Below are 13335 nucleotides of genomic sequence, written 5' to 3'. Positions count from 1 at the left end.
ATAAATGTGGAAACTGAAATACTCAAGAGGTTCCCTGACTTCCCAGGCCACACGGTAAGCTTTGGTGCCAGAATGTATCTCTAGGCTTTCTCATCTCAACCCAGCATTCATTATACTATTGCTCACTGCCTGTAGAATCAGATTTGATTTCTCTGACTTTTCTTAGTCACTTCTGTGGTTTTGTACCACTCCCTCTCTCACTAAATAACTGCCTGCGAAAGTAAAAATTTCCATGAAAACAGAAAACAAATGTACCAGAAATGTTGATAGTATAAGAGATAAAACTGGGATAAAGAGAAAATGTGTTGGAAAGTGGTGTCCTTTAATGCAACAGAAAAGTATATTGGGAGTAAAAGAAAAGAGAGAAAAATAGACAATCTGAAGTGGTGAGAAGAGCAAATGCTACAGATGTACCTGAACCTCTTCAGTAGGTGTGATCCTGAAGAGTTGTGTATAACAACAATGAACAAAAATAAAATGTACTGTGGAAATTGTCTAGCTGTTGAGATCCTACTGTGCGATATTTTTCGAAGTGAAAACTCCAATCAACCCTAGCTTATTTATGGAGAAGACTTTGCCCCACTGTACCCCGAAAGTTTCTTGACAATATCACACATGCATAATAACCCTGAGACAATTTTTGTTTACCAGGAAAACATAAAAGGGAACATTAAACTTTGTCTAGTTCTACTGCATAAACATGTGATAATGTGCATGGTGACCTTCTGTTGTAAATGGAAAGAGTTAAGCTCTCTGAATCTACTGCTGAAAGGTGAAAACACTTTCTTAGGGCTTTGAACTTCGGTTGAAATCTTACTGAAAAAACACTACAGACTGTATTTTCTTTACATTTGAAGATACTTTACATAAAAATCTAAAGCAATTTGACTTATGTTTTCATCTACTTGAGAAGGAAACTCACAGACTCCAAAGCAACTGTTGTCTGTTTTGAAAAAAAATTCAGAAATCACCGAAGCAATAGGGAGTGGCCTTGATTCCTGTTCTTTTATTTATGGGTAGCTAAAGTTCATATTTCTCAACATACCATAATCTCTGTGTAATTGGCCAAATTCCATGGTGGATAATTAGATCTAGCTTACCAGGGCAGATTTGGATGGTGAGAGCAGTCACACTGTTCTGGGAATATGTTAGCCAAGTTTACTATGTTTTACATGAGTTGACAGACTCACCTCACTTGCTGAAGGACTAGCCGAGCAGGTTCTACGGGTGAGATCACTGCTAGCTCATTCACTGCTGGGCCTGGTAGGCACAAGAGGCCAAGAAATAAATAATGTGAATTTGGGCTTCAGAAGTTCTCTTTCCTATTTTCTTTCCTAAACCCTTTCTTCTACCAGCTATCTAGGGGCCAAAACATTTATTCATACCTTTATTAACTAATTCAACAAATATTTACCAACCATGTTTCAGGCACTGGGCACTAGAAATATAATAGTGAACTAGACATTTTCTGCCTTCAAGGGTCTATGAACAATTATAATATTCTGAAAAATATTACAATTCACAGAGCTCAGTAATCCAAATCCTTATTATTTCTGTCTTTAAAAAGCAGAAAGTGAAAAATGCTCTTAAAAGAGGATGGCATAGAAATGTATTTATGCATTGCAACAGATAAAATTAAGGAATGCATGAAGACTGGTTCATCTGTTTGGTTGTGAGTCAAGAATAAATCCCATCATCCCTGAAGTACTCAGACTCCACCTTGCCCCATGGCCACCACTGTGGCCCAATGGAAGCACCAGTCCAGGGGGTCTTCATTCGTGCTGTCTTTGGATGTCTTCAGAATGTTGTTTCACAAGTACTCAGACCCAACAGTAAGATTTTAAAAATTGTCCATAATATTAACCTTCACATTATTATGTTAAAGAAAGCAAAACAGATATCACTGAATTTACTTCTCAAAAAAACCTTACATTCCTGCAAAAGTTTCTTGAATTCTGACTCTTGTCACACAATCACACAAGAATGGCTATACTTAAACCCTTCTAGTCAATTATATCCTTAATATGTATGACTGAGTGATGTGTTTTCATGACTATGAAATGTATACATGTTTGGAAAATCTATTCACAATAGAGTTTTATGATATTCCTATTAACAGGCTGTCATTGTAACACTGTTTATGCAGGAATTGCAATTCTATCTGTTTTTATTTTTAGCGTCTTTTCTCTCCATCCCCCAAACTGTAAGGAGCTATCAGGTCTGTATTTTATTTGGTTTTGAAGTTTTAGGTTATTTGTAGTTATAATAGGCATATCAATTATTCATTTAGCAAACATGTACTGAATGCTACTATGTGCTTAGATTTTTCCAATGTTGTGAAGGATAATTGGCTAAAACTTTTCCACTTTTATTAGTAATTTGAGAGTTTTTTTCTCCATGGATTTTAGTTACTGGTAAAGGCTGTTTTATACTCATAGATTTTTTTCTACAGTAAGAAACATATGATGTTGAATAAGGTATGAATTACAAATTAAGGCTTTTCCACATTCGCTGCCTTTATAAGATTATTTTTCTTCATCAGAATCCATTCACACACACACAGACACACAGGCACTGTTTTGATTTTCTTCAAATATATCCAGTGTTCAGTTCTTGGGCACATATTAATACACTTGCTTAGATGAAGACTATGTGTCCTCAGGAATTTGTAATCTAGCAGGTGAAAGATTTGCTTCTTTCAAAATGTGACTCTACTTCCCCACTCCTTAGGTTGTGAAAGCAGTTGTTTATGCTTTATTTCATTGTTTTCCAAACTTTAGTTATTTATGTACCATCTTCATGATTGTGCTATTCACATACCATCTGTATTATTATGCTTCTGAAAATATACTATGATTTTCAACTTAATTAAATTTGTTTAATAATAACAATATCTGTTACATCGCTAGGTTGATGTGCTAGTTAAAAATTTTTAAATATACTTTAATATAAATATGTTACTACTAAATTATTTTTTTGTCTGTATGCACCCCAAATCTTGTCTTTAGTAGCACTACACCTATCATGCTTTGGGAAACTCTATCCATGAGATTCACCTTCAAGCGTGAGGAATGGCAAAAGAAAATACAGAAATAATGATAGTAACCATAGCAATGGTAATAAGAGCTATTATTTATTGAGGACTTTACGTATGTCATTTAATTTTATCTTATTTTATCTTCACAACAAATTTTAGGCATGAATATCAGATAAATATGAGGCAAAAGGGCAGGAAAGAAGGAACAGTGGAAGTCAAACTTTTTTTTTGGCCTAGGTCAGCTATAACTAACATGACAAGATGTTTTAGTATTTGTACTTTATTTTTAGTCGGCTCAGATTTCACACCTGACTATTTTACAAAAATTTGGATGTGATGGTGGCAGATTAACATAATTACTTTTAGCAATTATTATGGGACAAATTAGTTAAAGATTGTAAAATGCCTAGAAACAGAGTAGAATATCCTAGTAGGATATCCTAGAATATCCTATAATTAAGTTATCAAACAATTACTATGATTATTTTTCACAGTAGTTCAATTAAAGTGTAACTTTGGGTCTGTTAGTATACATGAGTGTGAATGCTCTGGAGATTTGATCTTTGGCTTTCCTGTGTAAGTTCATATATATATTTTTGTTATTATCCTGTAAATACTGAATTATAGTAGTGATTCTGTAAAAAACACTTTAGTTATTAATATTCTTTGGTGTGAAATTCACATTAAAATTGTTATATTTCCAGAACCTGGTTTTTACCTGTGAAAGTCAATGCATCCTTCTTTTAATCCTCTGCATTGGTTTTGTATAGCTTGATGAAATATGACATGCTTCTCCTCCCTCCCCCTCCTTCCTGTGCCTGTATCCCCACCATTTTTTTTTCTATTCCTCTTGGTATCTGGACTTCTTTTTCTGCCAAATGAGTCAGTAAGAGAGGAAATGTTTAACCCACATTTGTCATCTTGGCTGGGAAAGAAGTTTGAAGGCAAAAGGTACCTGAATATGTTTCACTAGGATGCTGACACAACCTTTTTGACTTTCTCCTGAGAATACTACTCTATATTCAAGTTATAAAGGGCTAAATGATCCATTTCCACCATGCATACATTTCACATGATCAATACTTATTTTATAACTTTTTTCTTTGAGGAGAAGTATTTTTCTTTTGGAAAAATATTATTTATTTGTGTGTGTGTGTGTGTGTATGTATTTATTTTCTTTTAATATGTGGTCTCCCTACACAAAGGATTTGATTTTATAAACAGAAGCAATAGGATTAAGAGGATAAAGGAAAAATAGGAGAAGGGGAAATATGAGCATCATGATAAGGTAAAAATGAATTGCTTGTATTCTAACATAGAATAGCTACTACCTGTTGAGTGTTTATTATATATTAGACATTTAACACTAATCAAAATATATAATCTAATGAAATAGTCACTGTTTTGAATTTGTTTAGATTTAGTAGATGTAGAAACTGAGACTTAGAGAGGTTTATTTACTCAACTCCACACTGCTAATTACTGGTGAAAGTAGAATTTGAATCCTCTGGTTTTCTCATCCAGCACATCATCACTATAACCCTTATAGTTTGCTTTTGGCACAAGTATTCATTATTAATGGAAATGCATAGTATTATCTCAGCAAATGTACAAATAGTTTAGCTTCACTAAACTAGTCAATTTTTTTTTTCTAAACATCAATGCTTAGGAAGCAAAATGGGCTGGGGGAACAGTAGTTGTATTGGTGGCAGCTGTGGTGCTGATGGAGGAAGTGGTGCAATGCATAGGCTGCTCATGCTTTTTGTCACAATGAAGGTCAAAAAGTAGATCACTTAAAGTCTAAAGTTATCCTGGGGGTCATATTCTTCACCGAAAACTAAACAAACATATAGACTTAGCAGTATGCTATAAAAGTGAAGATATAGCACTATAAAATTCTACCATAAAGTAAATTGTTCAAGATTGTGGTCCGAGCTCTTCAAAATGCTCATAAATCAGAAGGTGCATTTATTAAACAATATTTTATATGTACCTATAATAATACAATACTATACTAAACAAATTGGACCTTAAATGAATTCACTTGCTATATTAAATATTAAACATTAAGTAGGCAGAAACTTTGTTTGCACTGGACTTAGAATATAAGAAGAAAATTTGGGACAACCTGAATAGTTGAGGTCTCTTGAGAAACCCTTCAGCTTCTTTTCCTCCAAATAAATTTCTCTGTATCAAATGGAAGCCATCCAAATGATTCCCTAGCTACCTCAAAGTACTGTAATTTGTCTACTTCACAAAGTAGAGGGCTATATCTAGCCATAATTCAAGAAAAATGCAGCGACTCCCATTATGTCTTAGGCACTATGCTAGGAACTTTATGCATATCATTTTGTTTGATTTTAATAGCAACTTCATGAAATAAATCATCATGATAAATCACTATTTCAGATATTGAGAAACCACAGAAAGAGAGAAGTTAAATAGTTTTCCTGTCAAAGACCACATCAATGATGAAGCCAGAATTTGAGCTTGTGTACTTAACCACTGGACTACCTGCCTGCCCTGTCGAGGAACTGCTAAGGTTGTCATAGAGTCTTGACTGTGTATAGATAGTTGTTTGAAGAGAGAAAAAAGGCAGGAGGATCTGGGGCATAGGTTTAAATCAGGCATTGACATCTGCACTAGAATTGAAAGGTGGGACTATTATTGTGTTCTATTTATTGAGTGTAGGTATACCATATTCAATGTATTTCTCTGCTTCATACGCTATCCAAGGTAATAAAAGTGTTTATGAAGAGGGATCAGGAAATATCTGCTGTGTTTGGGTCATAGTCCAACCAAAGGATTAATTAACGTTTGCCTCTTTTTTGTTCTACATCCAGTCTCCCTTTTGATGAGAAGAGTAAGCCTCATTCTGATTCAACAGCAGAGATCAAAGAAAAGACTTCTGTTTTCTGGCCACCAGATATATGTTATCTGTGCTTAAAGAATTGAAAAACACACATCAAAGGAGAATTCTCTTGGAAGGAGAGGTAATGAGATACAGTGAAAGAGAATGGAGATTCTTTAAATCACAGAGACCTAGGATCAAATCCTACGATTAACACTTTTTAGTAATGTAGCCTACTTCATTTCTTTGAGCCCTAGTTTATTTTTCTGAAAATGAAGGTGATCTAAATTGCATCTGGAGTAGTAATAAAGATTAAATCCATGTGATACAGGTAAACTCATGACAATAATAGACATGAAACAAATAGTCTTTCATCTCCCTCCTTTGCTCAAGCATTGCTCTGCTCTTCTCACCTCCTTTCCCTTCCTTTTTCTTTTCTCCTCTTTATTTTGTCTGTACCCAATAGCTTTTCCCAAGCCTTAAAACTATGTATAGGTATATTGTTGCAGCAAAATGTATAAAGGAGACACTCATTATTTGCATCCATTTATATGCTGATATAAATATTTCATCCTCACAAGTTTCAGAGGGAAATACCAGATGCTGGTGATTTGGTGAGAAAGAAGCAACTATTTCTGTGATTTAATTTCATCCTGAGCATTAAAGAGGCACCCTTTCACTACTATTGGTAACTCCGTGCTTCCAAGAACTAATGAGCTGAAGAACTTAGCACTTGTGATGGATTAGTCAAGCAAAAATTATGAAGTGAGTAATCTATAACATTATAGTACATTACAAATGCTGAAATATATTAATTATTATTTATTATGATTCTTATAGCTCATTTATACTGTACAAAATTCCTTCCATCATTTTATGAAGATGTTACACATATACATAACAAAACTTAGCTAATTAGATACAAAGAATATAGAACCAAATAACTCTTTTCTAAATATTTTCCCTTTAAGGAGGTTTTGCAATCCAGCTTTGCGTGGTTAGACACTGTTGATGAGAAAACTTTTTTTTCTTTCTTTTTTTTTTTTTGTTTAGACAGGGAATCATTCTGTTGCCCAGGCTGTAATGCAGTGGCACAATCATGGCTCATTGCAGCCTCAACCTCTTGGGCTATAGTCATCCTCCTGCCTCAGTCTTCTGAGTAGCTGGGACTACTTGGTGTGCACTCCCATGCCCGGCTAATTTTTGTATTTTTTTTTTTTGTAGAGATGGGTTTTCAACATGTTGCCTAGGCTGGTCTCGAGCTCCTAGGCTCAAGGTATCCACCTGCCTCAGCCTCTCAAAGTGCTGAGATTACAGGCGTGAGTCAGTGCGCCTGACCTGGATGAGAAAATATTGAGTTGGAAACCCAAAATATGACATAAATAATTGGTATATTTTAGAGCTGGATTTCAACAACTTTTCAACACTGTCATCCTGTAAATGTCTTTCTGTCCTAATGCCATTGCCCATGCACTCAGCAGAAGTGTGTGCCTCTAAGGTGGATGCTGGTATGAAATATCTCAGCTGGGGCAGGCTCTGAAAGGGAGAGATCTGGTTAAAGTGTTCATACCAAACAAAGCTCCTCATCATGCTGGCCTAACTCTCCCAATCCTGCATTTCTCAACAAAACTTTTTCTTCTTCTCTTTCACATAACTCCCATGGGATAATTTCCATTGAATTGCATGGAAGAGGCTGTTCATGGGGTTAGTCTGGCAGTTAAGAGGTCTCCACTGGATTTTTTCATTTTGCAATCAGTTTCATACATATACATACATACTTTTCTTGGAGTCATAGTTCATTCTCAGGTCTTTTTAGAGTTAAATATCTTTCATTTCTTCTTTTAAGGTCTTACTTTCTTTTTTTTCGAGTTTCGTGGGAGATAACCAGTCACCAATCCAATCCATGTCAGGGGGAAAGTACAACAAATGAATGAAATTTGTAACCATCTTGGATGATGGAGTAAGACATTTGGGAGAACACAGGAGAAGTGGGGAGGTTAAGGAGGGATGGCTCTGTGAAAATTTATATTACTCTTGCCTGAGATCTACTCTTCCTTGTCATGTTGGTGGCTGTTTTGACAATGAGAAATATTTAATGGCAAACTTAGTCTTCTAATTTGAGAATGGAAATCGTAACAGTTCTTGCCTCATAGGGATAGTGTGAGACAAATGAAATAATCCATGTAAGAGGTATAGTACTATGCTTGCCATTCTTTAAGAGCTCAACAAATATTCGCTTTTTACCTATTAGTATCAATCTTAATTCTAAAATTCTATTATTTAAATATTTTCCAGTGGTGTTTCTAAATAATATCTAATGACTAGGCTAATACACTATGTGGTTCTTCTAGGGTTCAAGCATTATTGTTAGGTGTGCTGGAATCCTTTCCCGAGTCAGTACTGCTTTCTAGAACAAAACTGGGGAGATCTATTTGGAATGTATCTACTCCAAAGAAACCATCAGAGGTAATAGGTGAGGGATATGAAACAACCTTTTAGATATGAACTCTAATTGAATAACAGTTGCCAAACAGCTATTCCCAAACATCTGAAGAAGAGTTTTAGTCTAAATGGAATGGCTGGAGAGTACAGGAAGAGTTCTTTCCTACTCTGTCTAAACACAAGCCTCTGTGACATTTATCAAAGAAATGCAGTCCTTTAAAGCTGGGTATAAGTCCCAAAGGTGCTTTCCTCATGAAGCTTCTTTTGTGCTCTGCTTTTAGAACTCTTTCTGCACACTGCATCCTTTATGTCACCCTCCAGTACATCTGCTCTTACACAAGGGGCCCCACAGGGACTGGCCCACACACCAGCCAGGGCACATGGGCCAACTTTTAACAGCAAAAGAAAATGCTAAATCCTAGAGTAGGGGCAGATGAGAAAAATGGCATTCTTCAGAGAGCTAGCATGACTCACATTAAGATCAAGGGCCCTGAAGTAAGACAGACCTGAGTCTGAATCTCAATTCCAACAATAAATTTGTTTACACACTTAAGACATCATGTATAGTATTGTTAAAAAGACACTTTACAAGACTGTAACTAAGTGGAAGCAAAATAATATCTGTAAAGCATTTCATAGATTGGCCAGCATATAGTAAACATTTAATAATTAGTAGCTATTATTATTTTTCCTTAAAATATTTTTTTCTGCCTTCCTAGCAATCATAAAATTTTGTCTTGTGTAGACTCCATGGCTAGGACTTGCAGAATTAAAAATGGACTGAACAATTTAGACATTGCCTTTTTTTCCTCAAACCAAGGGGTGAATTTTTATTCTAAAATATCCAGATTGTCCATATCACTTAACCAGCTAATTGCTAAGTCTGTATTTCTCTTTTATGCAATTGGGAAACATTAAAAAGTTGAGTGTATATACTGTACACATACATGTACACACATAGACTAAAGTACATAAATGTGTATATACCTTTGATAGCACTTAGCTCATCTGTTCTTTCCTATGACTTTTTCTATAATCCTGTGAGGTAGGTTTTATATTATCCTATTGTATGATTAAGGGAGAAGGGAACACAGAAAAGCAGCCTGGCTTGGCCAGAGGCCTTGCAATTGATTACGTATAGAGCCAGGGAGTCCTGACCCCTTTTCAGTTTTTCTTCCTCTGTACTGCTGTGATGACTGTGGAAGTGAAATACTTCTTTGGCTGCCAAGGAAGTCCCAGCTGAAAGGTAACCAAAGGGAAGGAGTATTTGGGAGCAGCATGGCTGAAATCCAATTAACAGTTAAAATCTCGTTGGGCAATTTCTCCTTAACTGACAACAGGAATTGCTGTCACTGTCCTGTCTAGCCACTTTCAAACAGTGGGGATGTTAGCAAGAGCTCCCAGTGAATGCTTCCTAGGGGAGCAGTGATTGCTTTGGCTAGCTTCTGCTGTAGCAGTTTTCTGGCGGTGAAAAGTCTGTACTAAGACAATTGGAGGTGGTAATCATTTTCTAATAACCACCTCAGGCTTTTGGCACCTAATTCGCTGGCACTGTCTAGGGAAGCTCCTTATGCTACCTCATGCTTCTTGTCATGTCAATCTGCTTATCTAATTTTGCTGGGAAATCTGATATCACCCTTCAAATAGTTCACCTCAGTGGGATCCAGTGTGTGCCCTGCAAAGTGCTCAGGGAAGAGTCTGATCGGCTCTGACAAGCAAACAGCAGAAAGAAGTTTTGAAAAAACGGCTACCGTTTTTGCATCTTTTTTACTGTGGTTCCATGGTGTTTGAAATCAGAATGTAATATTGAGTTAATGACACAAGGAAACACTTGGATGTTCATATTGTCTACTTGGTTTTCATGAACCTCACATGGACTGGCTTCATCCTGTTTCAGAGTCCATTCAACTGTAATTTCCACTCTACTTCCTGTGCAGGCCTTCCTCTGGTTTGTGGGCTGTACATTTCAGCCTGCTCCTTTAAGGGGCCCCCTGAGCTGAAAATGAAAGAGACTTTTTGTTGCTTCTGCTACCTGCTTATCATCCAATCCCAATCTCAGGTTTTCTTTTCCTATTTTTCAAACCCAAGTAGCACTTTTCCAACTAGTGTGTAGTTTTTCTTTCAATTCTCTGCTCTTCACAGCAATTAAACAAGAGCTAGCCTCCTTTTCCAAATCTTGTTTTTGTAATACCTTTATTCCCAAAGAGTTATGCTTATAAGAATAACGTAAATGTGTTAAACTTGGTATTGATTTGATGATTTCATAAACCCCAGACTCCTTGAAATTCTGCAGGTTTTTGTGAAAGGACTTGCTTAAAATCTTTGCTAATCTACCTGAATTTTCTTCCAAAGGCAGTTATATACAATGTTTCTTAAAACTAATTCTCTAAATTTGCAATTTGGCAGCATCCTACTGGGACTCTAGAGGGTTGATAAATCATGGAAAGTAGGTATTCATATAGGAACTATGAAAGCTCTATGTAGTGAACACTACTTAAGAAGGCCTTACATTTCATAAAAAGTTGGAGATTTTTGTGGAGACTCATAAAATGCATCCTTTATATCAGTGAAGTTTTTGCTTCTAGGTATATTATACTCACATCGAAACACTCCAGGGATTTTGTTTTCAGCCTGCATATACCACGTATATTTATTATCTGGATAGATAAACTAGACGTATACATTTGAAGGAGTTTGCATCAGCTGCTGCTAGGAAGTTTTTCTTGTGTTAGTTAAGATCCTGTGAAACAACCCTTGACATTTCACTAGCTGCACGGTTTGTAATAAAATCTATTTTAGCCTGAGGTTAAATGATGATTGTGGTCCTCACATCATGGTGGGGGGATCCTGGTGGCCAGATTAAAGAAACTCCACATTCTCATTTCTGACTTCCCTACAAACTTGTATTAAGATCTTAATTGAAAAACTTATTGCCTCTCTCACCAAAATATTGCAAATTTTAATAGTTTCCCCCAGTGAAATTACAAGCACTATATTACTTTTTTCAGTGCCCTTGAAATTTTAAGGCTGGATGGGGGGCTTCAATGTCTGACTCATTAAGTGTTCTATGTCCCTAGAGCATAGTAGGCATTCACTGAATGAACTGAATGAATGAAAAGCTAGAGTCACATTTTAGTGACCTAACTGTATATTTTCAGAGTAATGTAGTGTTTATAAAAGGACAATGATAACACGTTTCTACAAAGAGATGCGTGAGATAACACTTCTCTAGAAGAAGGAATTTAGCTTTTGTCATTTGATCTAGGTTTTCAATTACAGAAGCATTGAGAATTTCCTGTGGCTGGATAAGGGCGAATCTTTAAGGCAAGTTGAAGACCCAGGCTGCCCATGTGGACATCAATACTCCCACAGAGCACTCTTCATGAAGAAAAGTGTGGGCTTGCTGTCTTTTCATCAAAACTCGTAGAATTTGGCTGACTGCCTGGTTTATCCCAGGACATTAGTCAGCCCACAAATCCCGCATTTGTTTATTCAGTCCAGAGCAAGTGAATGCTGCCATTCTCTCATCTCCTTTGTTGGCAACACTTTGTTAACCTGAATTGAGTTCTGCAACATAAAATGAAGTGACTAATCTTTTGGGGGGTTCCCCCTCCCAGGTTCTTGTATGAGCAACTAAATCTATACACCACAAAGGCCCATGCTGTCATTTTTTTCTCATCCTGCCCCTTTATTCTGACGATTCCATATTGTAGTTCATGAAACCAATACCTTGTAGAGTGTGGCTGAACTGGCGCCAGCGTTAAGAAAAGGAGTTTCCAAACTTTTTAGTTTTGTGAGAAAATGTTAGAGGAAGAGGGAGGTTAGATTGATTATTTATACTTATGTAATCTTCTGTGAATTTGCAGTAGTTATCAACTTGTACTCTCAAAAGTTTTCTAGCTCTGAGTATATGAGTCTGAAAGTGCAGGAAGTAGGAATCTTAGCACAAAACAACCAGTTTGGATTATCACACAATTAATATGGGATGGAGCTGGAGTATGGACCTGAACAGAATGTATATTCTTTATCACTAGGTTATTTATCTATCTACAGATGTCTAGAAAGACCTGGGCTTTTTTAGCAAAAGTTTGAGAATCTAGGTTTCTAAGTTTCCATCGACCATGAGAGAGTGATTAGTTTTAGAAGACAGTTGGGGGCAACATTGTGCAAGACAGAAGAGGGGATGAAGAAAATCATGAAGCTGAACATGTTTGCCATAGGCCCAGGCTGTTTTTCAGCATGTTTCACCTAGCAGCTTGGCAGAGAATTCTCAGTGATCATTAGGTCTGTGGAAATTCTATTTGGTTTATAAAGTTTTGGCCCTGACTATGTGTACCATTGATAACTTGTTTTTCTCTCTCTTTCTTCCCTTTTCCTCCAATTCGTAGCCACAGCTACCTTCCAGATGACTTCTTTCTACCACTTTCTTTCTTCCCAGTGTAAGAGAATGCAAGTATATGCTGATGTTTGGAGCAAGAACATTCAAAAATTTTCTTATTAACGTAACTTCTAATGGAAATACAGTATACTACTATGGTGCATACAAAGAAGAAATAACAACGTATGTTTGTTTTAGACCTGATTGCTGTCTTTTATTCCTTAGGTCCTCCTTGATGTCTTGTAGACTGTCACTAGCTAATTGTTATAGCCATCGAAGGAAAAAATAAGGATTTTTACTTAGGACATACATAACAGAAAAAGAGATGGTTTAGCAAAAAAGCATAGGCTTTGCAATAAGGCAGCCTTGAATTAAAAAAAAAAAAAGTTAACTCATAACTAACTGTGTGACCTGGGATAAGTTACTGACCCTCTTTAGGGCTGAGGGTCCTAATCTGTAAAACGGAAATTATAATAATAACCTTAGCTAGCATTTATTGTGCACATACTATAAGCTGGTGATAATTTATACACACTATCTCATTTAATCCTCACAACAATCCTGTGAGATAGGTACTATTATCATTTCTATTTTACAGATGAAGAATCCAGATATAAAAAGTGAAGT

The 13335-nt window shown here is 36.2% G+C and overlaps 1 long non-coding RNA gene across 3 annotated transcripts in view; it reads left to right on the top strand.

The window, feature by feature from the left end:
• Positions 1 to 12905, top strand: part of LOC134731463 (uncharacterized) — a 57949-nt gene extending 45044 nt beyond the window's left edge. For all 3 annotated transcript variants that reach the window (XR_010113753.1, XR_010113755.1, XR_010113754.1), the window contains 4 exons: positions 5881 to 6030; positions 6470 to 6653; positions 8240 to 8354; positions 12719 to 12905. This is a non-coding gene — a long non-coding RNA (uncharacterized lncRNA). The remainder of the gene's footprint in view (positions 1 to 5880; positions 6031 to 6469; positions 6654 to 8239; positions 8355 to 12718) is intronic.
• Positions 12906 to 13335: the final 430 nt, after the last annotated feature.

This window comes from Symphalangus syndactylus, chromosome 9 (genome assembly GCF_028878055.3).
Source record: "Symphalangus syndactylus isolate Jambi chromosome 9, NHGRI_mSymSyn1-v2.1_pri, whole genome shotgun sequence".
NCBI lineage: Eukaryota > Metazoa > Chordata > Mammalia > Primates > Hylobatidae > Symphalangus > Symphalangus syndactylus.
Note: the sequence above shows the minus strand (reverse complement) of the source record. Positions and strands in the feature narration are given on the sequence as shown.